Raw genomic sequence first — 26484 nt, 5'->3', positions numbered from 1 at the left:
GGAGCTATTCAAAGCTGAGAAGAAAGATGCAGGATTGGGTCCTGGCCAAACCACTTAAGATGTTTTTTCCCACACAGAAAGATGGTCAATCATGCTTCATACTGGATGTGTGGGTATGCTTTGTTGTGAAAAGGGCGAGTTGATCAATAATTGTCCATGCCCACTCACATTTTCCTTAGAAAAAGAAGTAACTGTACCTCAGTGTTAAAACAAAAAAAACGTGCCCATGTAATATCAACTGCATCTGCAAAGACAACAGGAACTGTAAAACTCAGTCGAGTAGGGTAAAATCACAATAAAAGACATTTGGAAAAAGGGGGAGTAGCATCAGTCGTAATTTCTTTATTTTTTAATAAGTTTGTTAAACAAGTGGATAACCACCAACAATACCACATTTTAGAATATTTTAGAAAAACCTCGTGCTGTTTTCTATTACCAAGGAATTGAGCCAGGGTACTGTTGACATCATAGCAACTACAGTGGGATGTCGTGGTTATGCTGCTTGAAGTAGCCCTTTAGAATAATTTCACCTGCTTGTCTGGTTCACGTCAATACAAAGAATGTAGACGTATTTGCTAAGTGCAGTGAAGTATAGTGTGACATATAAAACTGTATATACCAAAGAATATAAGAATAGTTTATACAGGGAGAGTGGATGTTTGCCCACGTGATGATGTGGAGACGTTGGACGTTGTGAGCAGTGGATGGCTGTTTGGAAAGAAAATTGCTGAGAGGAACGCCGGAGCAGGGAGAAACTTGAATGAGCCTGCTAAGTTGTAGCCAGTATTGAAACTTTTCATCTTGCCTTGCATCTGATGGTTGGGCTTCTGAGCTTGAGGCACTGAAGATTCCTCACATTGATGTTGAAATTACTCACACTGATGTCTAACTAAAATTCATCACAGTCACACATGTTTATGAGGAAAATTTGCAAACTAGACCTCACAAAACTGATGAGTATAAGTCTAAAAAGAAACAATCAGACAAAATTCGCATCCTATGTATATAAAGTTGACAACTATGACACTGTTTTCTTATTATTTGGTAAATTATATTTTTTTAAACTTTTTTTTTTTAAACCTACCAAAGTTCATAACGAACAGTTTAACCAAACTTTTAACCAGCAGCCTAACTGCCCTATTCTATTTAACTAACCCAGAGCCTGTTTGTCCCTTTAACCCGCTGCTGTGACCAAACACCCCTTACGCCCTTTAACATGGGAGGGACAAATTAGGCCAGGAAAGCAAATTAAAAGTGCCTAATTCTTAAATGACTACCTATTTATACTGGGACAACCACTAACAATCCAACCCCCAATCCCGGGGGGCCTTCCCCCTAGCTCTGTCAAGCCCACTAAGCTTTGCTTGTTCCATAGGGTTACATTTTTGTTTGCAATAGCCTTTTCACACCAGCACTTATGTATACACGACTGCCGGGCAATGCAACCATATTCCATAATCGTGTATAAACAATTAGCATAATTGCAGATTACATTTTTTTATTGCAACTTATTTTAGTTTGCCATAATTGCCAGATTGCCATAGTTTGCCAAATTATGCCATAACTAGAGTCACAGAGCTCACAATGCAGAGGCACAGGGAGCCGCTACACTGCAAGCCTCTGAACAATAAATACAGAATAGCTCTGTGAATCCAGCACTGCAAAGCCATCCTTCAATTTATACACACACAATGCAACCCCTATTTATTTTTTCACTATTGGTGATAGTGGGGTCCTTGTGTAAGTTTCGCCGAATGGCTCACAAAGCCTAGAGTCACCACTGTGACAGAATAAACATAAGAATTCACAAATAATTTTTTTAGGCATGTTACGCTACAGATAAAAAAAATGTCTGTTGTAATACATTTAATAAAGTGGAAAATGTATTCATACTTACCGTAATTTTCTTTTCCTGGCTATTATTCATGGCAGCATATACACATGGGTTAGCTCCTCCCCTTACAGCCAATAGGACAGGATTAAACAAATTCTTATATAAAAGGAGGATCCAGAGAAGAGACCCTCAGTCAGTAACAAGCACTTACAGAAGAATTAGAACCATAAGGGTGGGTTGTATATGCTGCCATGAATAATAGCCAGGAAAAGAAAATTACGGTAAGTATGAATAAATTTTCCACTTTCCTGGCTAATCATGGCAGCATATACACATGGGATTACCCAAGCTCATAGGGAGGGAAACAAGAGACACAATGAATGCAAAAAAATTATTTATTAATGCCGATAAATATAAATATATATATTAATAGTGTCTAGAGGAGCGGACTGAATTAAGGACTTGATGACCAAAATGAGAGTCCACTGCCGCTCTAACATCCAGCTTATAATGGCGGATGAAAGTGTTCACCGAAGACCAAGTGCCAGCTTTGCAAATCTCATCAGGAGAAGCATTCGCCACAGAAGCCCAAGATGCTGCGATAGCCCGAGTAGAGTGAGCTCTGATACCAGTAGGAACCGGCAGTGATAAGTATTTGTAAGAACATGAGATGGCCGATACCACCCACTGTCTCAATGTAGAGGTAGAGGCAGCTTCACCCTGCCTGTGGCCAAAAGGCAAAACAAATAGTCTGGGTGATCTCCGGAAGGGGCTGGTCTTCTCCAGGTAGATAGATAATGCCCGAACCACATCCAGAGTGTGCCAAACTTTTTCTTCAGGAGAAGAGGGATTTGGATAGCAGGAAGGTAGAATAATCTCCTGGTTCAAGTGGAACTTAGATATCACTTTAGGTGAAAATTCCGGGACTGGTCTGAGGACCAAGCTGTCCTGAAGAATTCTCGTGTATGGTGCTTCACAGGATAATGCCTGGAGTTCACATATCCTTCGTGCGGAAGTAACTGCTACCAATAGGATTACCTTTTGAGTGAGTACCATCAAAGGAGCCTGGTCAAGTGGTTCAAAAGGAGACCTAGTCATGGCCTTCAAGACCAGAGGCAGGTCCCATGCTGGCAAAAATACCTTCAGAGGAGGCCGGATTTTTATTGCTGCTTTAAGGAAACGGATGACCAATGGTTTGAGTGCCCATCGGGTACCTGACAAAGCGGATAGAGCGGATACCTGGAGCTTTAGAGTGTTATAGCTAAGGCCTTTGTCTAGGCCAGCCTGAAGGAAACAGAGCACCGAAGATAATGCCAGAGGTTTAATTACCACCTGATGTTCTTGTGCCCAGCAAACAAAGGCATGCCAAATCCTATAATATGTGGAGGAAGTTGATATCTTATGAGACCTCAGGAGAGTCTTAATGACTGCGTCAGGCATGCCAGCATTCATCAGAGCTTCCCGCTCAATCTCCAAGCCCACAACTTGAGGGTTAGGGGGTTCGGGTGTAGCAGCGGTCCCTGGGATAGTAAATCTGCCTGATACGGGAGTTCCCTCGGAGGTTCCCGACTCATCCGTCTCGCCATAGGGAACCAGGGTCGCCGGGGCCAGAATGGGAGGATGGCGATGACATCTACCTTCTCTTTCTGAATCTTCTTCAGAGTCGGGTATATGAGAGTTATAGGAGGGAACACATAGGCCAGAGTGAACCTCCAAGGTTGGGATAGAGCATCCTGCCCTGTGATCGACCAGTCTCGAGAAGAAGGCTTCGACCTGGGTATTCCGGGCCGTTGCCATGAGGTCTATTTCTGGGGTTCCCCAGATCAATGACAGCTCCTGAAACACTTCGGGGCTTAGATGCCACTCGCCTTTGTCTATGGTCACGCGGCTCAGATAGTCTGCCATGGTATTCTGAATCCCCGGCAGGTGTACAGCAGAAATACCCTGAATATTTTTCTGGCATCAACTCATGATGGGCCGTAGTTCCTTCATTAACAGTTGGCTGCGGGTACCGCCTTGATGAGAGACATAAGCCACAGCCGCCTGGTATCCATTTGTTCTTCAGGATCCCCCTGAAGTGTATGAGAGCCCTGTGGATGGCCCGTAATTCCAAAATATTCCTCGGAAGAACCGACTCCTGTCTGTTCCATCGACCTTGAGTCATTCGGTCCTGACAGTGGGCACCCCAACCATGTGCGCTGGAATCTGTTGTTAGCAGGACCCAATCGGGTTCTATTAAAGGAAAACCTCTCTCCAAATTCACCCTTCTTAGCCACCAGACCAGGTCCATTTTCACTACAGGAGAGATCTTCAAGGGCTGATTCCAATCCATAACCCGACGGTTGAACTGGTTCAGGAACGACCTCTGAGGAACTCTGAGATGCCACTGGGCCCACCTGACTAGTCCTATAGAAGAGGTCAGATTGCCCAGAAGTTGCGAGTATGTCCTTGCAGTAATTATATGAAGGTGCAGAATCTTGTAGACAAAGATCAAAATCCTCTGTATTCTTTCCTGTGAAAGGGAGATAGAGTTCCGGAGCGTGTCGAAGCGCGTCCCCAGAAACGTAATCTTCTGGGATGGAATGAGGCTGCTTTTTTGTAGATTTACTAGCCAGCCAAATCGAAGAAGTTCCGATAGTACAAATTCCCTGTGATGCAGCGCCATCTGGACGTTTGGTGCTACCAACAGAAGGTCGTCCAGGTAATGGAACAGAGAAACTCCCTGAATCCTCAATCTTTCTATGAGTACGACTAACACTTTCGAAAAGGTTCTGGGTGCGGTGCTCAGGCCAAATGGAAGTGCTCTGAATTGAAAGTGGTCTTCTCCTATGGCAAATCGGAGAAAACGATGATGTCCCTTGGCTATCAGGATGTGATAATAGGCGTCCCGTAGGTCTATAGAAATGAGCCAATCTGCCTTCCGGATGGCTGGGGAGATGGATCTTATGGACTCCATCTTGAAAGATCTGATTAGAAGTCTCCTGTTGATCCTTCGTAGGTCCAGAATAGGTCTCCACTTGTCCTTGTCTTTCTGGACTAAGAACAGAGGTGAATAGTGACCCTGAAATCGTTCCTCTTCTGGCACTGGAACGATGACCCTTTGGGACCTGAGGTTTTGAATATAATCTCTCAATGCTCTGCGTCTGCCTTCGTCCTTGGGCAGGCCTGTGGGAATGAAGAAGTCGCCCCTGGGTCTTCTGAGGAATTCCAATCTGTAACCTCTTTGAATTATAGCTTTAACCCAGGCATCTTGTATGTCCTGTGCCCAAACCTTCCAGAAATTGGAAAGACGAGCACCGACCTCTGACGGATAGTCAGAAGTTCCTGCCTCCCCGAAAGGAAGGGTTTCTACCTCGGGAAGAAAGGGCAGCATATGATTGGCCCCCACGCCAATTACTACTCCTGTTGAACTCTCTACCTGGTCGGTAACTACGAGCATCCCGAAAGTATTGATCCCTCGGGGGTCGCTTATCGGACCAAGAGGAGCCTGGTTTCCTGGTTCTTTTTTCTTAGGGTAAAAAGACCTTCAGCTGCTTTTTTAATGGATTCCTCCAGGGTCTTCCCAAATAGAAGCTCACCTTCAAAAGGTATGGAACATAAATTGGACTTAGAGAAGGAATCTGCACCCCAATAACGCAACCATAAAGCTCTCCTAGCTGCAACGGAGAGGGCCATGGTGCGGGAGAAGATCCTGGTAATATCCAGAGCAGCTTGAACGACAAATTCCGTGGCCATCCGAAGGTCATGGATGGACTCCCTGAGGACTGTTCTCTTAATTCCTCTTTTCACATCTGTATCTAGGTCCTTCATCAAACTTTTCATGGCTCTGGATACCGCCGTAAGACAAACAGCTGGATGGCATCCAGTACCTCCTGCCGAATATATCTTGGAAAGATCAGAATCCAATTTCTTATCCATCGGCTCCCGCAAGGAGGCTGAACTATCCAGTGGTAGACTCGTTTTCCTAGCTACCCTTGATATGGTAGCATCAACTTTTGGAGGTGTTGTCCATTTCTTTGAAGTCTTTTCTTCCAAAGGATAAAGCCTGGATAGCCTGCCCTGAAATGGAACTTTTTTTATCAGGTTTCTCCCATTCTGCGGTAACTACCTCTTTAATGACTTTGTGAAGAGGGAAGGAAGGCTTCTGCTTCCTAAGATCCGCAAAATGCTTATCAAAAACTTCAGGTTTAGGAAGATCCTCTGGTAATTCAAGGGTCTTTCTTACCTTCAGTATGAGCTTATCCACTGTCTTGGTGTCTAGATATTCCGACAAGACCTCTTCTTCATTCTCACTAGAGAAGGTCTGATCGAGAACCTGAAATTCTTCCAGCGAATCCTGGTATTCTGAGCCAGATGATTCTGAGGATACCAGTCTCTGTCTTGGTCTTTTCACGGACCGCTTGCTTGCCTCCATGGCCTCTGAGATGCCCTGAGCCACCTCCTGTCTGATCCAAGTCAAGATATCTGGTGACTGAGTGGGTGTCAAGGTTGCTGGAGCGGTCACTTTCTGCAAACAGTTTAAGCACAGCTGTTTGCCTTCCAACGCCTTCCCATCACATCCTGCACAGGGGTCTGACTTCTGTCTCCTCTTTCGTGGGGGAGATGAGATAGACTGTTCTCCATTACTAGAAGTAATATAAGGAACTGTTAGTAAATGGAGAGTTAATACCCCTTTAACGTTATCAATATATATATAAAATATATGGAATCCTACTCACCTGGATTCTCCTGAACAGGGTAAAGGGTTCCTACTAGTAGAGCTCATAATGGGCAAACTACAATAAATAATTTAAAATAATTCTCTTAGAATATACAAAGCAAACTATCACAATAAAGGGATAAATGTTTAACAGAAATACACAAACCTGTGGCAAAGAAATAGAAAGGCTTTCTTTTAGGTAATCCAATGCAAGTTGTACAATAACTGAATCCACAACAACCTCCTTCGAGTACCAGCAACTTTTAAATAGTGTCTGCTTAATTACTAACCTGATTCTGGCGTCTTTCTGCCATTACCTGTGATTTTAGAGTTTTGCCCACAGTAAAGATGGCCGCCGCGACCTCACGACCTTACCCATACTGCATTCTGGCGCCAAACGAACTTGCTGAGCTCCTGACCTGGGAGAACTGAGGACAGCAAGCCAGGGATCCCAACTGTGAACAGGATGACTCCTAAGGGTCTCAGCCCGCCCAGGAGTGAACAGGTACTCATAGAACCCAGGTAAAAGAAGGAGGAATAGGAAGGAGATAGTGGGAATCAATTTCCCCTTGCATGTACTTAAAAACACACTGTAAAGAGAGAGAAAATAATAGAGGGAGCTAAAAAGCTCCCTTCCTAAAGGCTGTAAGGACAGGAAAAAGACTGAGGGTCTCTTCTCTGGATCCTCCTTTTATATAAGAATTTGTTTAATCCTGTCCTATTGGCTGTAAGGGGAGGAGCTAACCCATGTGTATATGCTGCCATGATTAGCCAGGAAATACAAATATATAGGCATTTATACACTGGATTGTAGTGAATTCAAAATTAAATTTGCGCTATTCGCATAATAGTTGCTATTTGTGCTTAAATTTTCCAATTCACATGGTTACTTACTTAAGTGAGAATTGTTAGGAATCCAGAGTAAATCCAAGGTTAATTTCAAATTTAAGGTCAGAGTAGAGGAATTGGAAGCGTAGCTGACTTGGAGAATTTTTCAATATTACCTACTTTGGCTTTAAAGGTATAGCATCAGGAACACAAACATGTATTACTGACACTATAGTGTTAAAATAACTATTTAGGTGTCTGCATCCCCCCCTATGTAGTAAAAGCTGTTTAAACTCATCTTTTCCCTCCTGCTGTGGCAGTCTCACCGTGGTTAGTTTTGCTTGGCTCTGCCTCCATAGCTGAAATCAATCCGCCAATCCAATGCTTTCAGCATTTTCTTCACTGAGATGCATTGAATCAGTGCATCTCTATGGGAAACATTCAGTGACTCTATGCAGAGCATGGAGAGTCTGAACACCAGTGTTACACCCTATGCAGCACTGACCCAGGAGCCATCTCTTGAGTTATTGCGCCTAAAAGTGTAACTAGGCTGCAATGCAAACAGTAGTTTTTCTGAAAATGTAGTGTTTACATTAAAAAGGCTGCATACTATAAACCCCAGAACCACTACATTAAAGTGAAGTGGTTCTAGTGACTATAATGTCCCTTTAAATTTAAAATTCCCATTACATTACCAATAATTCACACTTTAGTAAATAACCCTGACAGTTATAAATTCACTACAATTATGTTTTAAATGAATAAACCCCAAAGAATAACTGATGAACACTGTTCTGATCATTATTTCTTTAATGTATTTCTTCAAAATGCTATCAGCAAAACTAAAAAATAAACAGTATCTCCTAGGCTAAGAAAACTGACTGAGCTATCCCAGACTGCAAGATCAATAGCTCTGCTGGAGAGGAAACCTCTATGATAGCATTGATAAGCTACAGCCAGTGGGTGTTGAAAGAATGTAAAAGCTGCTGAAACAAAAATCTGTTCTTTTCATATGTTTGTGAGATAGAGACATAGAAAATAAAATAGGTGTCCGCACCACAGAGGAGAGAATTCCTAAGTTAATTCGTGTAGGGACAAGAAATGTATAATTTTCAAAAAATGCTTAATTGTTTGACCAGTACCAATGCTCGTTTGTTTGTTTGTTTGTTTGTTTTTAATAGTTCATCTTTCTTTAGTCCCAGCAAAAAATGCAATTACAATGAAGTGTACCGAGCAGTTGCTTAATTTGCGTAATAATCTTATTGTTTTATTTACAAGGCACTATTTAGGCTCTTCATCTTAATTAAACAGAAATGATTTGCAAGACTATATAATACCACAACAGCTACCTAATAAATGTACCTTAATCAGAAAGGGCAGGTTTATATTCTACTTGCTAATGAATGACTGGTACATTAACTAGCAACTACAATGACTTAGCCAGGAAGGAAACCTCAATATGGAATCAACTTGTTCTCAACAATGATTTCATTGAAAATAATGAATCAATAGGTGTCCAATCTGTGCATCAATATAAAGCATAAATGAGCCAACTAAAAGGACATGCTGCTGCTGGAAGATTTTTATTTGATTAGATTCTTTACACTGATCACATGCCAATAGTTCTTGTTATTGCATTATCTATTGATATCTTCCCTGAGGACCTTGATGTCCTTTTATTTTGGTGAAGAGTTAAATATTGTTATTCTTCATACACATTCATAATTCACATTTATAATAATATTCACACAAAAAAAGCATGCAAAACTGTATATCGTAAACTTAATATCCACATATTAAATTAAATCATGACTCAAACATGTTGATGCATACAGTTTTAGCATGTTCATAATTACTTAGGAATATAATGAAAAAAACTTTAGACAGAGATCAACAAATTCTACATCTTTTTTATGGACAAAACCACGCAAAGACTATCTTTCTTTAGGACCCATCAATTGATACAAGCATGATCTAAAGCAGCCCTAGATCCACACACACACAATACACTACAAATAACTTGTCCATATAAGCAAACAATACAAATAGCTCTCTTCCACACTCACTACACCACAAAACAAATCTACACACAAAGCAAGCAGCATCCTACCAGACACACATCACAAGCAACCGCCCCTACCAGAGCCATCTTAACAGTGTTATAAGCCCCCGGGGCAAAGCAGTGCACATGGGCCCTGTATACACAACCACTCCACATGTATAAATATGTAAATTATCAAAAAAATTAAGCTTATTTTTTTTGGTACCTCAAACAAATGCAATGCATACATACATACATACAGACTGCGGAATACACACAGACTGCAGAATACACACAGACTGCGGAATACGCACAGACTGTTGAACGCGCACAGACTGTTGAACGCGCACAGACTGTTGAGAACACACACAAACTGCTGAACAAACACAGTCTGCTGAATACCTACACAGACAGCTGAATACACACACATATTATTATTATTATTATTACTGGTATTTATATAGCGCCAGCATATTCTGTAGCACTTTACAATATTATTAAAGGGGGAGATTTGACAATAAATTAGATAAATACAAAAACTAACAGGAACAATAAGTTGAAGAGGGCCCTGCTCAAACGAGCTTACAAACTGCAGAATTATAAAAACATAGGGTGTGGGCGCTCCTGCTATACAAATATTGTATGACTATGATTTAAAAGAGCAAATATAGCTTTATTAGATAAAATGTATGTACTAAATATGATCCACCTCCAAAAGGACACCCTCGTACTGTGAGAGTACAATTCAACTAAGCATAAGGCCTATGAGACTATAATGCCGTAGGTAACAACTATAGTCACAATGTATCCAATGCATAAAAGTGACAAAAGAGTTAGAGATTATATCTAGACCATAGATGAAAGAAACATAGATACAAACGCTACACTATCTACAAAATAACCAAGTGGAAATCCCTAGTAAAAAAGGGGATTAGTGAAAAGTATAAATATAAAAAATACATAAAAAATATATGATGTATGGTCACAGTAATTGTATCTCTGAATCTATAAAATCACCCAAAATACATTGATAAAAGAAAACCTAAATAAAACATAAGCAGCAATCTAGCAAATTACAAAAAATCACTTGTCCGTGGGTGCCCTCCATGTATTGTTAAGATGAGGTTAGTCAGTGGGGATTCCAGAGCTCCAGGTGCCAAGCAAGCTCAACCCCAGTTCATAGAGTGCTCATATGCGTGTGCATTCAAAGACTGCGTAGTCTCGATGTTCTATGATGCTCAGCCGCGATGGGGAGCACAAACAGCTGGAGACACGAGGTGAGCCACGGCTGGTAACTTAAAAAAAGGCCACGGCTGTCTTGTAGGAGTGGATCATCCGTCCGAGCGTGTTCAAACAGATGGACTAGGCTTCTATGCGTTTCGTCTTTATATGAGACTTCATCAAGACACTGGTCCATCTCTAATACTGTCTCTTTTATATACCCACTAACGTGAGTATCCAGAAATCAATCAAACAATATTGGTATGGATGACTATTAGTATACATCGATTGCAAAGTCTGAATGTCTTCATTACTGCATACTTAAACTAGTATAGTCATTTACATATATAGTTAAGATTACATGAATAATATACCTTAAAAGAGAATACATATTAACAAATATGAGTTGAATTGTAATCTACCTTGAGATATCTATAAGGAACAATATCAGCTGAGCGTATAAATCTGACTGAGATGAAGAAATAGTACAAAGTTAACAAAGAATCTTTTTGTTTAAAATGGGGAATATAAAAAAATGTATCTGTATGTGGTATCTGAATCCATATGATCTAAAAGCCACAATAAAGCGTTCAAACTAATTCTGATTAGCATAATTACATACTAAGCAAACATGTAAGCTGTGACGAGACCAATCTCGCCACATTGCATTGGAGGAGCCTGGTTGCCCGCCTACTGCCTTTGGATTATGGACCAGCAGCTAAAGGGTTAATTTTACTGTGCAGAAAGATTTATTTCTCCCTTTCTGCACAGCCGTTCGGTAGATGCTATCTACTGGACAAACAGCCGTTTTCAGACTCCCCAGAGTCGTGGGAAGCCGGCCAGCGCCGTTAATTGGCCACCCAGAAGCCGGAGTGTGCCCTCCATTTACCTCCCTGAAGCTGCTGTTAACCGCAGCTTAATTGATTGTTACTGGGTGGCCGCGGTTACACTTAGCGGCCACTAGATGGCGGTGTTCTGGAGCTCCCCAGGCAGCCAGCGCTTTTCTGCCCGGCTTTCATGCACCAAACCCGGACACTTTTACGTGCAGGCACCGCTGAACATCCAGCCCCTGGTTCTAATTCGTACGGATTTAACGAATGCATGTAAATTTGGTATTTTATGTTGGAGGAATGTTTTAACCCAGATAGCCATGCCATGGAGCATATTAGTGTAATTAAAGACTTTGGCTCCATGGCAATTAAACTGTATCCGTGTGGTCTGAGTGCCATTCACCTAATAATGTGCACTCAGACCTGAGCTATCTGGGGATATGTTACATGTATATATTTACTGTACCATTTGTCCCATTATATATTTTAAAGTGATAGTCTGTCTTTGTGTCCCCACGTGTGTAATGGAGTTTTTCCTTTGTCCTGGGAGATAATTGAATTACTTCTCCAGAGCAGAGAGGAGGAAGCCAGGATGCATTGTGGGGATGTTTTACTGCTGTATGTCTGTAATTGGTACTTGTCTGTCCGTTGTTACAGTCTTCCATCTGGTCCCCTAGGGGAGTGTCCACCAGGTGGGAGACCTGCATAAATACAGGGGCAGGTAGCCCTCAATAAACAGACCACTGCTTGACCCTCAACACGGAGCCTTGTCTCGTTCTTTGGGGGATTCACTGTATGCTGATAGGGACTGACTTCCAGGAGTGTAAGCCGCTTGGGAGCTTTTCCTGTTTGTCTGCTAGCAGCTATTTGTGAGGTTCCAGTTCAGACCAATTCATAAAAGATAGGAATAAAGTGACCTTTATCTAATACTGGATAGTATGTAGAAGGTGCCTTGAAGCCTGAGGATATATATTCATTAATTATCTCAAGTGCATCAACATAGGCTGTATTAGTCTCTTGATCTTTTAAAAGTGTGATTAAACTTTTTAGCACAATTTTGTCTTGTGGGTCATTCAAATATCTTGGACAGGATTTGATACTATTTGCATCCTTCATATTAATTTTGTCTTGTGGGTCATTCAAATATCTTGGACAGTATTTGATACTATTTGCATCCTTCATATTAAAGGATCTATATAGGGTAAGTTTCCTAATGAACTGGTTGAGATCCTTAAATAGATCAAGAGCAATGGGGTTCCTAATTTAGCCTCTTGTTTTTAAGTGATATTTCAGCTGGTTTCAGATCATAGGAAGAGATGTTGAATATTCCCTTCATGGAAGGTAGGGATCGACCGATATTTTTTTTAGAGCCAATATCGATACCGATAATCTGTAAACTTTAAGGCTGATGGGCGATAACTTACCGATATTCTGTACATTTACTATTTTTAAAAAATAAACTATTTCTAAAGGTTAAAGCACAAAATATACATGCCACATGTAGTGGATGCAGTGTTTAGACAGGGGAGCTTGTGTGTGTTTGTGTAGTGTGTGTGTTGTGGATGCAGTGTGTGTTTGTGTAGTGTGTATATAATTAATGCAGAGTGTGTGTGTTTGTGTAGTGTGTGTATAGTGAATGCAGTCTGGGTATATAATGAATGCACAGTGTGTGTGCGTTTGTGTAGTGTGTATATGAATGCAGAGTGTGTGTGTGTTTATGTAGTGTGTGTATATAATGAATGCAGTGTGTTTGTGTAGTGTGTATATATAATGCAGAGTGTGTGTGTTTCTGTAGGTATGTAATTTGTGTAAAATAAGGGAAGGGGGGCATTTTTAATTTTAATATTTATGTCTCCACTCCCTGCTTGTTACCTGGCCAGGGAGGAGGTATATGGTATTCCCTGGTGGTCCGGTGGCAAGGACTGTGCAGTGGGGGGCCCAGCAAGCTCTTACTAACCTTCCCAGCAGCTCCCTTCAGCTCCCCTGTGTAAATCTCGCGGCCTGTGTGCCGCACGGAGCGTTGCCATGGTAACATGTGGCAACACTCTGACGGTCGCGGGGCTCGCGAGATTTACACAGGGGAGCTGAAGGGCGCTGCTGGGAAGGTAAGAGCTTGCTGTGGTCCCTCCAGGACCGCCGGGCTTGTCATGGGCCCAGCGGTCCTGGTATGTATTATCGGCAATATTGTTATCTTTATTGGCCGATACCGATATTGCCAATAATATCGGCCAGACTGATAATCGGTTGATCCCTAATGGAAGGCATCAAATTTTGTGTGGACTGTTGTTCACCCCTTCGTCTATTTCCTCTATGGGTGCTATTCTTTTCCTCCTTACAGATTTTGTAAAAAGCGGAAAATTATGGGGAATCGCATCCTGATCCTCTCCTAAAAAAAATTATTTTCTTCTTTCATGCTCTGCATTTCTTGTTTTTGGCCGAGCCCCAGGGTCCAGGCGGTGCGTGCACTCCACAGGGACAGGGTTATTGGTTGAACAGCTATTTAGCATAACTCTAGGATGGTAATGGGTATTCTGTTGGGATTATTCAAAAATCTTCTTTCAGGTGTTCTTTTATGCAAGTGTATAAAGTAATCTTTTCTCCTGGGATTTGGTTTTTAGTGTTTCTGTACTACCTCAGCATATGTTCTATGTGAAGGTGTATTGTTGCTAGGAGAGATTCATATTAGGTGTCTTTTTCCAATATGTATTCATCCTCTTGGGGTTACTATTACCAAGGTGATGGTCCGCTCTCCTTTTCCGTTGCCAATTTCTGATGGTTCCACTGTCATAATCCTGTTTGTCTCTTCAAAATGTAGTGTTCTTTTTGTTTACCAGCTCTTTTTCAAACTTGATGATGCTAAAAGTAACCATATCATCTAATTGGGCGATCTGCTCATTTTCTCCGGATGTGTTGATGCCGGTCTGGTTTAGTTCAATTAGTGCTTCTGTGGTTTTGATCCTAAATTGTCTGTATCTGATCAGAATTTGCATAAAGATTTGTGAGCAATTATCAAGTGCATCTAACCATTCCTTTTCGAGTGCGCTGTTATCATTAAAAAAAAGGTTGCTTATCAAATCTTTTTTTTTTAATTCTTTATTTTTGCTGTGCAGAGATGTACATATAGTTATGTCATGCCACAAAAGCAGTTGACACAAACATCTTAAGACATAGCTTACATAGGAGGTGGTATTCAGCTAGGACTTGCACAATTTTTTTTTTTTAGATTGTAATGCTAGACAAAGAGAAGAACAGTTTTATGTAGCACTTTTTCTCTGAAACTGCTATGTTTTCACGTGCAGGTTTAAAACTATGGAGTCCTGACACTCAGACCCCTTAATTTAGCTGAAGTAGTCTGGGTGCCTATAGTGGTCCTTTAATCAATTCAATGGTAAATTAAACCTGTATCAATCCACTCATGCACTCAATATGTAAACCAGTAAAACAACAGATTCAAGTAAGTGGTTGACCAAGATATAATAAACGTGGGCTGCCCAACACCACAAGGTGAGCGACTTGGAATAAATGAATTGTAAAAACATAGGGTGTGGGCGCTCCTGTTATACAAATATGGTATGAATATGATTTAAAAGGGCAAATATAGCTTTATTAGATAAAAAAACAAATACTAAATACGATCCTCCTCTAAAAGGACACCCTAATACTGTGAGAATACAATTCAACTAAGCATAAGGCCAATGAGACTATAATGCTGTAGGTAAAAACTATAGTCACAAAGTGTCCAATGCATAAAAGTGACAAAAGAGTTAGAGGTTGTATCTAGACCATAGATGAAAGAAATATAGATACAAACTCTACACTATCTGCAAAATAAACTAATTGAAAATCCCTGGTAAAAAAGGGGATTGATCCACAAAACAGTGAAAAGTATAGATATAAAAAATATATGGTGTATTAGTATAGTAATAGTATCTCTAAATCTATAAAATCAACATACAGTAATAAAATAAAACATAAATAACACATAAGCAGCAAGCTAGCAAATGACGAAAAATAACTTGTCCGTGGGTTCCCTCACGTAACGTATTGCTAAAGATGAGGTTAGTCAGTAGGGATCCAGCTAGCTCAACCCCAGCTCATAGACTGCAGAATACACACATATAGACTGCTGAATACGTATTGACTGCTGAATACACAGGCAGACTGCTAAGTGCACATACACAGAAACTGCTGAGTACACACACACAGACTGCTTATTACACACATACATACACTGCAGTGAGGGGTGCACTGTGTGAGGAGTGTAGTGTGTGTGATGGGTGCAGTGTGCATGTATAGGGGTTCAGTGTGTGTGCGTGTGTGAGGGATGCAGTGTGTGAAGGGATTCAGTGTGGTGGTGCAGTGTGTGGGAGGGGTGCAGTATGCGAGGGGCCCAATGAATGTGTTAGGGGAACTTTGTGTGTGTGAGTGGTGCAGTGTTTGTGTGTTAGGGATGTAGATTGTGTGAGGGGTGCAGTGCAAGTGCAGTGTCTATATGTAAAAAGTGCAGTGTGTGTGTGAGGGGTGCAGTGCATGTGTCTGTAGGGGTACAGTGTGTGTAAGGGTACAATATGTGTGAAGGGTGTGTGCTTGGGGGTGCAGTGTGTGTGGGGGGGTTGCAGTGTGTTTTGGGGGACACAAAATGATCCTTCTTTGGCCCCCCTTATTAGGGTGTGGTGCTTTTAAATGCCTAGGACAATTTTGAGTCTGAGTCTGTTTATTTATTGTAAAATTATGATCATGTGAAATAACATGTACTGCAATGGACAATGAATACACAGACAATGATTAAATAATGGCAAATGATGTGCCTTTAGTGGAAATAGTACAACAGAAATTAAACCTCATGAGATGAACAAAAAAGCAACTACATACTTATTAATTGTGTATGAACCTCAATGGCCTCTGCCGAACTTCAGCCCAGAGCTACCGACCTGGCTGCCTTTCTCTGTATCTATTAAAGAACAATTTTGCAATGTGCTGCATTCCAGTCTAAAAAAATCAAAATTATTTATAGATAGCAGCAAGGAAAATTGACCTATCACAATGAAAGAACACTAAATCCTTTTGTTTTAAATAAGGCTTGTAAGCAAATGTATAAAGATTGGCTAGTCTTTTTACTAATTACTTTTTGTCACACAAGGTGCAAAAAAGTGCTCAACAATATACTGTTTATTTTTACCTCTCTTTTCTGGACCTCATGGTAGAGCAACTGATTAGCTAAAACGTGATTTTGTGGGTGTTTAGAATGCATACATAAAATGGTATATAGAATGCTTTTTGTTAGATGTATTTTATTTCATACTTTGTCTTTTTATTGCATAATATTTCACCCACTTGAAATTCTGAAAACATTATCTACATATACTAGCATTACAAAGTGTGTCTATCACAATTTGTTAGTCATATAGCAGTGGTCAATTCAAGCAGGATAAAGTATGTGTGTTTCTTTATTGCATGTCTTAATGTGTGCAAGTGTGTGTTTTTCCATGTGATGATGTATGTCTTTGTATGTGTGAGTGTGTAGAATTTTGCATGTTTCAGTGTATTATTTTTAATCAGTGGGGTGTGTAATTGTATGATTATTTTGATGTGTTTCTTTATGTACAGTTAGGCCCGAAAAAAAAAAAAATTCACGTCGCAAAAGCTCTGCACTGATTAAGCTTGTAGGGCAGGAAAAGCATTATAAAAGCTTTCCCATGCCATGCAGTTTGTCTCAGAGTGCTCTTATTGGTTTGCTTAAGCCAGCCAATGAGAGTGCTCTGACAGGTAAATCTTGAGACTGACAGGATGAGGGGGTAGGGTATTTTTATGGTGGGGGTGACAATGGAGCTTAGGGACATCGAGTCACAAGGGGAGAGTATTTTGCTTTTGGTGATTACCTTATTATTGAGGGTTCCCACCTGCTGACAATAGGTCACCCACCTTAGTACTTGGGGCCATCACGTAGCACGTATTGGGGGGTATGGGTGACACTGTATAATAGTCAATATCGTTTAATATAATGACTGCTTCTTGTACACACAAAAAATGCCAACCCTAATTTTTTCACTTTGGGTGTTAGAGAGGGCTTCATGTTTGAGTTTCGCCCAAGGCCTCACAAAGTCTAGAGCCGCCCCTATCTGCAATTAAAGAGTTTGCTCAATTATTACCTAATCACACTGGTAGACATTTATTGGGTTTATCTTCCCTGACTAAAACCGCTGATGGACCAATGTTGGGGATATCTGATGGAAACTAATGCATTCTCATTATGTTACAACATTCTTAAAGACTCATTACCTCTTAGAGAATACCTACATCAGAAGAAGTAGAGAGACAATTGCAGTGTTAACTTTTCTGACAAGAAGTGGATTCAGTCACTGGATGCCCTTACAAAAGGGGGGTGGGATAAAACATGTTTTAGATACATACATGAGAATGTAGAAGGGACCCATTCTCTTTAATATTTTTATTAGTGATATTTTAGAAGGTCTTGATGGTAAGGTATGTCTTTTTGCTAATGATACTAAGATATGTAACAGGGTCGATGTTCCAGGAGGGATAAGTCAAATGGCAAATGATTTAGGTAAATTTGAAAAATAGTCAGAGCTGTGGCAACTGACATGTAATGTGGATAAGTGTAAGATAATGCATATTGGGCGTGAAAACCCAAGGGCAGAGTATAGAATATCTGATACCCTACTAACCTCAACATCTGAGGAAAGGGATTTAAGAGTAATTATTTCAGATGAGTTAAAGGTAGGCAGACAATGTAATAGAGCAGCAGCAGCAGCTACCTATAATTTCCCTCATTATAGGTAGGTTTCATTATGAGAGATTGATTCTTTTTTAGATTATTCAGGGTAAACCATTCTTGTTTAGACAGATTACCATGAGGAATCAACTCAAGAGTATCTTCATCTATTTTTTCAATTGCATTAACCGTTATTTCGACAAAAATGTTGGTACTGCGGTAATCCTTAAAATTTGGTTTAAAGGTGTTTTTAGGTCTTAGAGGTGTTTATGATGAAACTGACATAGTTTCCTCATCGTCCTCTAAGAGTGCTACCAAATTAGACAGGCAATCTAAATCATGAACAGATAGTGCCAAGTTATTAGCCTTTTTCTCCTTTTGGATTTCATGGTATTTGTGTAATGACATTGAGCGAAAAGGTGGATATCCTTTGTCCAATTCAACTTATTGAATGCTGGAATTGGAACAAACGACAAGCCCCTTTCCAAGACTATCTCTTGGATGTGTGTTAGTCTGACGTCTGACAAATTCACAATCTTAGAATTTTTTTTTATTGTCTGCCTCTCTTGCCCTGTGATCTCAACTATCGTGTCTGGTATTGGTGGTTCATCTTTGGGGGGCTTAGCCCTAAAAAAAAACACCTTTCTTCAGGATGCCCGTTGTACATGGAGTTTGCGAAGCTTGAGTATTAGAGTTGGGGGGATCGGTATCTTTGTCCAAAAATTCATAATAAGAGGTTATATTTTGGTCTGAATCGACTTGAACGACTTTTTAAAATTTTCTATAGACATTACCTGCTTTATAGTCTTTGGTATCTCTAATGAATTTGTGATGTTTTCTTGTCTTAATTGTGTTTCTGAATTTATCTAAATTCATTTTGAGTTTAGTTTCCATCTGTTCAAATTGATCATGATTTTTAAAATGTTGAATGTTTTTGACCTCCTGATCTACTTTTGTTGTTGTTTTGTTGTTATTTTTTGGAGTCTTTTTGATTTGTATTTATTATTAATGATCTCCATAAATGTTCTCGAGCATTTATTTGCCGCTTCCTCCCACTCTTTAGTTAACTCCTCCTCATCAATATTATTTGTTTGCATAATTTGTAAACTCTAGGTATCATTGCCTTTTGTAGATAATTTTGTAATGAAGATATTTCCCACCCCTCTTTTATTTGTTGTTTAAATAGCTTTGATAGCTCCTTAACCTCTTAACGACGCTGGACAGAAATATTCCGTCATTGCAGAATTTCCGTCCAATACTAAAATAGTCGCATCAATCATGGGGTTAATGTTTCTGTAGTGTGTCTGCATGTTACAGCAAGCAGTTTCACTGATTCAGCCCATGTGATCGCCGTGCTGCAGTTAAACCCGATCTGTCTCCCTGCAGCTCTGGGTGAGCTGTGAAGTGCAGATAGACAGATCGGTGCTAATCTAGTCTCTCGCTGTAAAAATAAAAAACAGTTAGCTATAAAATCCCACCCTCCTTACCCCTTTCAAATAAAATGTAACCCCTTCCCTGCCCTTTTATCACTGTCTGCAGTGTTCAGAATACAGATAACAGTATTTTTTACTGTGATCTGATTTTTTTATTTTAACTCCTGAGGGTTAACTTTTATCTTTTTTCATCCTTAGGGGTTACATTTATTTAGTTAGTTATTCAAATATTTGTAAATATATTATTACAAATACTTGCTGCTTTTTTTTTTTTCTTTCTTTCTCTTTCTTTTGCTATCTAAACTGATAATCAAACAAATAGTAATAACTTCATAGACACTGTAATATTGATAAGTGGCTGCAGGTTATACCTTTCCGGATCTATGTATATGTTAAATTGAACAAATAGAAACAAGATAGGAGAAGAGGGGATGAGAAAGGAAGGGAAAGGAAAAGATGCAATATTCATGATGACAAATATACCAAAGCCTTAAACAAAGAAGCACTCTAAAATTTTCTTAGGCTGGTATTAGTCTGAAATAAAAAAAAAAGAAAGAAAAAGAAAATATATGTAAACTATGTATTTATTTAGCTAGGGTGGGTAGACGTTAGCGTGGATATTGGGGGATTTACTGTTAGGCTAGTTAGGGGTTAACAGTAAAAAAACTAAAACTTTAAAAAAAGTTTAAACAAAGTTTTAAAATACTAAAATAAAGTTGTTAAAAGCTAGAAAAAAACTTTTTTAAAAGTTAAAAAAAACTTTTAAAAAGTAAAAATAAGGTTTAAAAAAGTGAAGTATGTTCCTTATGGGGTTAAAATATGCCTTTGAAACACCCTGGGGTGTCTTCTTTAGGAAATGGTATGACTTTGTGAAGTAATTGGAAAACGCAACCTACTAAAAAAATTCCAAAAGTAGGGCATGGACCCAGCGTAAAAATTCAAACTTAAATGGATGTGTCTCAAATGTGCCCCTTCAACGTTGTCATATACCTGGTAAAGGTACATACGGGGGGGTATTGCTGTACTCAGATGACATAGCTGAGCAAGATAGGAAGTATTCTAGAGCCGTAGAATACATAAGGTTTGCTAAATATATATTACAAACTCATTGTGTGTTTCAAAAAGGCATAAAAAATGCTTATTACCACTATTCTTGGTACAAGCTAGCGGAAAAATAATGTCCTGCTAAGGTTCAAAATATGCCTTTTGAAATACCCTCGGGTATCCCTTTATGGGGTAGTTAGAATAATCAACCTACTAAAAAAAACTCCAAAGTGGGGTATGGACACAGTGTAAAAATTAAAAGTTTGAAAAAAACTTAAATGGTTGTGTCTCAAATGTGCCCCTTCAACATCAACAAATGCCTGACAAAGGTACATATGGGGGTATTGCTGTGCTCAGACGACATAGCTGAGCAAGATATGAAGTATTATAGACCCGTAGCACACATAAGGTTTGCAAAATATACAGTACAAACTCACTGCGTTTGTATTGCATAAAAATTCAAAGTTTGAAAAAAACCTAAAACTTAAAATATTCTAGGATTTTGAAATAATCCATGAAAGAAATCCCTCACGCACTTTAGTCGCCCATAAATGAGACCCTATGGAGGCGCAGCCATAAAACCATAAAAGCCATAAAAGTTTGCCGACTAACCCACCTACTACTAGCCATGCAATTCCCCGAGCGTGATACAAACTAAATTAAACCCAAAACACCATTTCTATCTATTTTTAACCCCTTCAGGACCGAGGATGGTTCAGGACCGGCATCGGCATTTTTGCGTTGCCGACCGGTGACGGTCCTGAACCGTCCTAACGGTCCAATGTACTTACCCGATCGCCGTCATTCCCCCGGTGGCGATCGGCATTGGTCCCGTTGTGGGGAGACTGCTTGCAGCCCAGACAGTCTCCGCCCAGCGTATTAGGACCCCTGGGGCCATGTGATCGCTCAACAGAGCGATCACATGGTCACAATAGGTGTACTAGTGTCTGCCTGCAGGGGGACTGCCTGTGCTGACAGGCAGTCTCCCCGCTAGTGTAAAATCATAAAAAAAATGTAAGTTAAAGTTAATAAAAAAAAGTTATATATGGATATATATATAATGTCATACTAAGTGTATTTTTATATTAATATGTACTTATATTAATCTAAAAATACACGTATAATTAAATTACACACGTGTATATATATAATAACTATATATATTGTATATAAATATTATTATAAATTACAAATAATAAGTAATTTAAATTAAATGAAAACGTAAAAATAATAATACAAATTTAAAAAATATATATATCTATATGAAATTTTATTCTAACTGTATTTTGATAGTAATATATATATATATGAAATATGAAATTGTATATATATCTATGTATATATAAATAAAAATAATACAAAATATACATATGGCCATATACAAAATTACATAGATAATTATATAAATATACACGTAGACTTCAAATATATAAATATGCATATATATTTAAATTCTACGTGCGTATTTATGTAATATTTTTACATAATTAAGTAATTTTATTAATTGCAATTTAAGGGACCTGCCTGCCAATCCATGCCGAAAGTCCAGAGAATTGAATTTGCTAGCACTATATTTTACCCTGTAACTTTCTATGATACCCTAAAACCTGTACATGGGGGATACTGTTTTACTCGGGAGACTTCGCTGAACACAAATATTAGTGATTCAAAACAGTAAAACATATCACAGCGATGATATTGTCAGTGAAAGTGACTTTTTTTTTGCATTTTTCACACACAAACAGCACTTTTACTGATGATAGAATTGTTGTGATACGTTTTCCTGTTTTGAAACACTAATATTTGTGTTCAGCAAAGTCTCCAGTGTATAACAGTACCCCCCATGTACAGGTTTTATAGCGTTTTTGAAAGTTACAGGGTCAAATATATGGGTCGAATATTTTTACATTGAAAAAGGCCAGGTTGGTTACTTTGCCTTTGAGAGCATATGGTAGCCCAGGAATGAGAATTACCCCCATGATGGCATACCATTTGCAAAAGAAGACAACCCAAAGTATTGCAAATGGGGTATGTCCAGTCTTTTTTAGTAGCCACTTAGTCACAACACTGGCCAAAATTAGCGTTCAATTTAGTTTTTTACTTTTTTCACACACAAACAAATATGAATGCTAACTTTGGCCAGTGTTTTCGACTAAGTGGCTACTAAAAAAGACTGGACATACCCCATATTGAATACCCTGGGTTGTCTACTTTAAAAAAAATATGTACATATAGGGTGTTATTCAGAGATTTATGACAGATAATAGTGTTACAATGTCACTATTGATAAATTTTAAAAATGTATGTTTTGAAACCGCAATATCCTACTTGTACCTATAGCCCTATAACTTGCAAAAAAAAGCAAAAAGCATGTAAACACTGGGTATTTTTAAACTCAACACAACATTTTTAATCTATTTAGCAGTTTTTTTCATTCTCTTTTGTAGATGAGTAAAAGATTTTTCAAGTAAAAGTCAATTTTTCATCATTTTTTTTATTTTTTTAAATTAAATTACATGAGATTATATAAATAATGGTATGTAAAGAACAGTAAATGAGAAAGCGGAAAATTACAGCAAAACACAAACACCACAAAAGTGTAAAAAGAGGCCTGGTCGCAAATGTACAACATCGCAAAAACAGTCCAGTCCTTAAGAAGTTAAAAAAATAAAGCCCAATCATTCTAAATAAACCAAAGTAAAGAAAGCGTAAAAATGGTTGACGTGCGTTTCGGCGCCACAATAGTGCACCTTTGTCTGTAGCAATATTATTTAGCAGCCTCAACAGGGCTCGTATACTCTAGTATACTCATTCCAATTGGGTCCATAATTTAGTGATTTACTTTACACCCCCAGTTTTTAGACATTTTCATTTATCCAAGCATCTAATAAAGTAGCATCCTAATAATTGTGGCATTGGTTATGCAAAGGTATTTTTCATTTGTCTTTTGAGGTCTTTTTAGACTCTCATGTCCCAATAACCAGAGAGTAATTGCTATATTTTATTCTTTGATGTATTATCCTATACATGGTCTATCTTTATAAGGGTAATTCCAACACCTTCTAGGTTCCCTCAGGGAATTTTTTCTTGAGTGAAGAGGGAGAGCCCACACCAACTCCCATCAGCCCCAGCCACCCTCCTGTAATGAAAAGCTAAGAAACAGGAGGGTGGATGAAAAAATAAGATGCATGTGTGTGTATGTCTGTCTGCATGTCTGTATGTATGCATGTCTGTATGTATGTATGTCAGAATGCATGTATGTCTGTCAGGATCCTATCCTGAGAACCAAGAATTATGTTTCTTTTATTTCTGTTTCTTGAAAACATGTTCCAGTTTTTCTCCACTAGTGACCTCCCTAACCACTTCTCTAAACAGTTTCAATCACCTCCCTAACATAATCATTTCAACCTGCTATACGATTTCACACCCTGCTAGTCAAATTGCCTTTACATTGATTGTAGTTTGTGTACTGATCCTGGCTCCTACTGAAAAAAAACTGTTATATTCTGGATTTCATTGAAACAACCTTTACACCTGCAACATTCCAATTCCGCTTACTATCTATATGCTTGGAGGTAGCCTAATCTGCAATACGAACCTGTTTAATTCAACACTGGGCTTTAATTCATTATTTGCATTGTTGCTACCTACAGTTCTCCTACCTTGGATTTACAAACATTCCTGATAATTGCATCTATCCTGAAAGACCGGTAACTGCAGTACGACCTCTAAACCAAACAGGCATAACAACTAAACGTCTAACCTGTATTGCTTAAATGTTATATTTCTGTTACATTTTGTTTTTCCTGTAACCTATAATTTAATTTATAGGTTTTCCTTCCCTTGTTTTACCTATATTTTCTTATATGTTCCTTGTTTACTAATTGCCTGTTTAGGGCTTATTGCCTGACTCCTGATTTCTGTTTTACACAATATATTTACCGATAATTTAACTTATAGGTTTTCCTTCCTTCTGCCTATAACTTAATTTATAGGATTTACTACTAGTGCACATCCTGTCTTGGGCTTATTGTATAAACCCTTTATATTATAGCCCTTGTTATACTTACCTGTAACTTCTTTTATAGGTTCTGTCCTATAACTTTTACTCTATTTTGTATTCTCCTTTTTTGCTTTCACTTTCCTTTTAGTCCGGCTACGCTTATTGTTTCAAGTAAAACATGTCTAAGAAATCTAATAAATAACCGAAAGTTGATCCCAGTTTCAGTCTCATATCTATCATGATCAGAAGCATGATAGTCTGCATGTATGTCAAAAAGTTACACGACTAGAGGGACAGGAAAATCTAACCCAAGAGTGAACTCAATGAGTAATATGGGCTTAACCCAGAAAAGACAAAGAATAAAAAATCTTTCTTTGAAAAAAGGTGGTCCCAAGTCAAAAGACTATTGGTAACTATTCTCAAAAAAGGGTTAGATAGATTACCCATGTATAACCCACTATAATTGCTAAGAAACAAAAAAAATAAATATAAATGTTATTTGCATTTAAAGGGCATATCTACATAATATTTTGAAAGTGTAATATTAAAAGGAAGACTCCTAGGGGGTCTGCCTACTAACTTGTATATATCAATCACAGCAAGCATGAGAAAATATACTAATTCTTGATCAACCCAAGTAGAAAGATAGTATCAAGAAAGACAGCTGTTTTGTAATAAAATGTTATTCCAAGTGGAAGGCTAAAATGTAGCCGATTAAATTGCAGCAGTCTATGGGGATCGGAAGAATAAAGCTTAGCATCTAGATTCAAAATTAAATATATATATATTGGAAATTAGAGATATTAGAAATATTAGATATTCAAAAAGGTGAACAAAAGGTATTGGTAGATACAATGATAGAGGTAATGTTAGTAAACTGGTATATTAGTAGAGTTTGATTATAAGGAACAGTAGGGTAGGTGTATAGAATGTTAATTCGCCACCCCTACACTAATAATTACACCAAACTCCACTTGAAAAAGGGTGAATATGGGCAGGACTTCCGGCTCTCCGTGTCAGACGCATGGTGCAGTAGCTCTGACAAGCCACGGCCTTAGAAACTACTAAAAACCGCACCTACCAGAACGAACATACTCATAACAAAGCGGATTGCACTCAGGGGACTTTCTAAGATCCTAATGGCACCCCCAAAAACTCAGTGTGCCTCAGATTTTTTCCGCAAAGGGAGGAGGGAAAGACAGAGGCCTGATCAAGATGGCGTCAGATCCCGTTCACCCACACAGACATCAGAGGTGGGATATGACACAGAAACACTGCAGGCAAGCCTGGGTGAGCTTTCCTTATCAGAGAAATGACGGCAGACTTCAAATCCACTGTGGATGATATCCATAAGGAGGTACAGGAGATTGGCACACTAGAAGAGAGAGCAGATGAGCTATGTATAGCCAATAATGAAACTCTAGATAAAATACACAAGTTGGAAATGGATCAAAGGTGTCTGGTGGAAAAAATGGCGGATATGGAGGATTGCTTCAGCCGTAATAACATCCGCGTGCGTGGTCTCCTGGAGACCATCACCACTGAGCTATTGCCAGAATACCTGCAGCAGCTATTCCATTCCACACAACCAACCCTAAGTACGGCAGACCTACACATAGACAGGGCGCATCGGGTACCCAAGCCCAAGAATTTGGCGCACGATGTACCAAGGGACATTGTCTCTTGGCTTCACTCCAAAGAAGCCATAGTGTCAGCGCAAAGAAAGGCCGCAGCGATGCCACCAACCTACGCTGGGGTGGCCTTGTATGCCAACCTCTCAACTACGACAGATGGGAGGATTTTGTCAATATCACTAAA

This window comes from Pelobates fuscus, chromosome 2, assembly GCF_036172605.1.
Source record: "Pelobates fuscus isolate aPelFus1 chromosome 2, aPelFus1.pri, whole genome shotgun sequence".
NCBI classification, from domain to species: domain Eukaryota; kingdom Metazoa; phylum Chordata; class Amphibia; order Anura; family Pelobatidae; genus Pelobates; species Pelobates fuscus.
Note: the sequence above shows the minus strand (reverse complement) of the source record.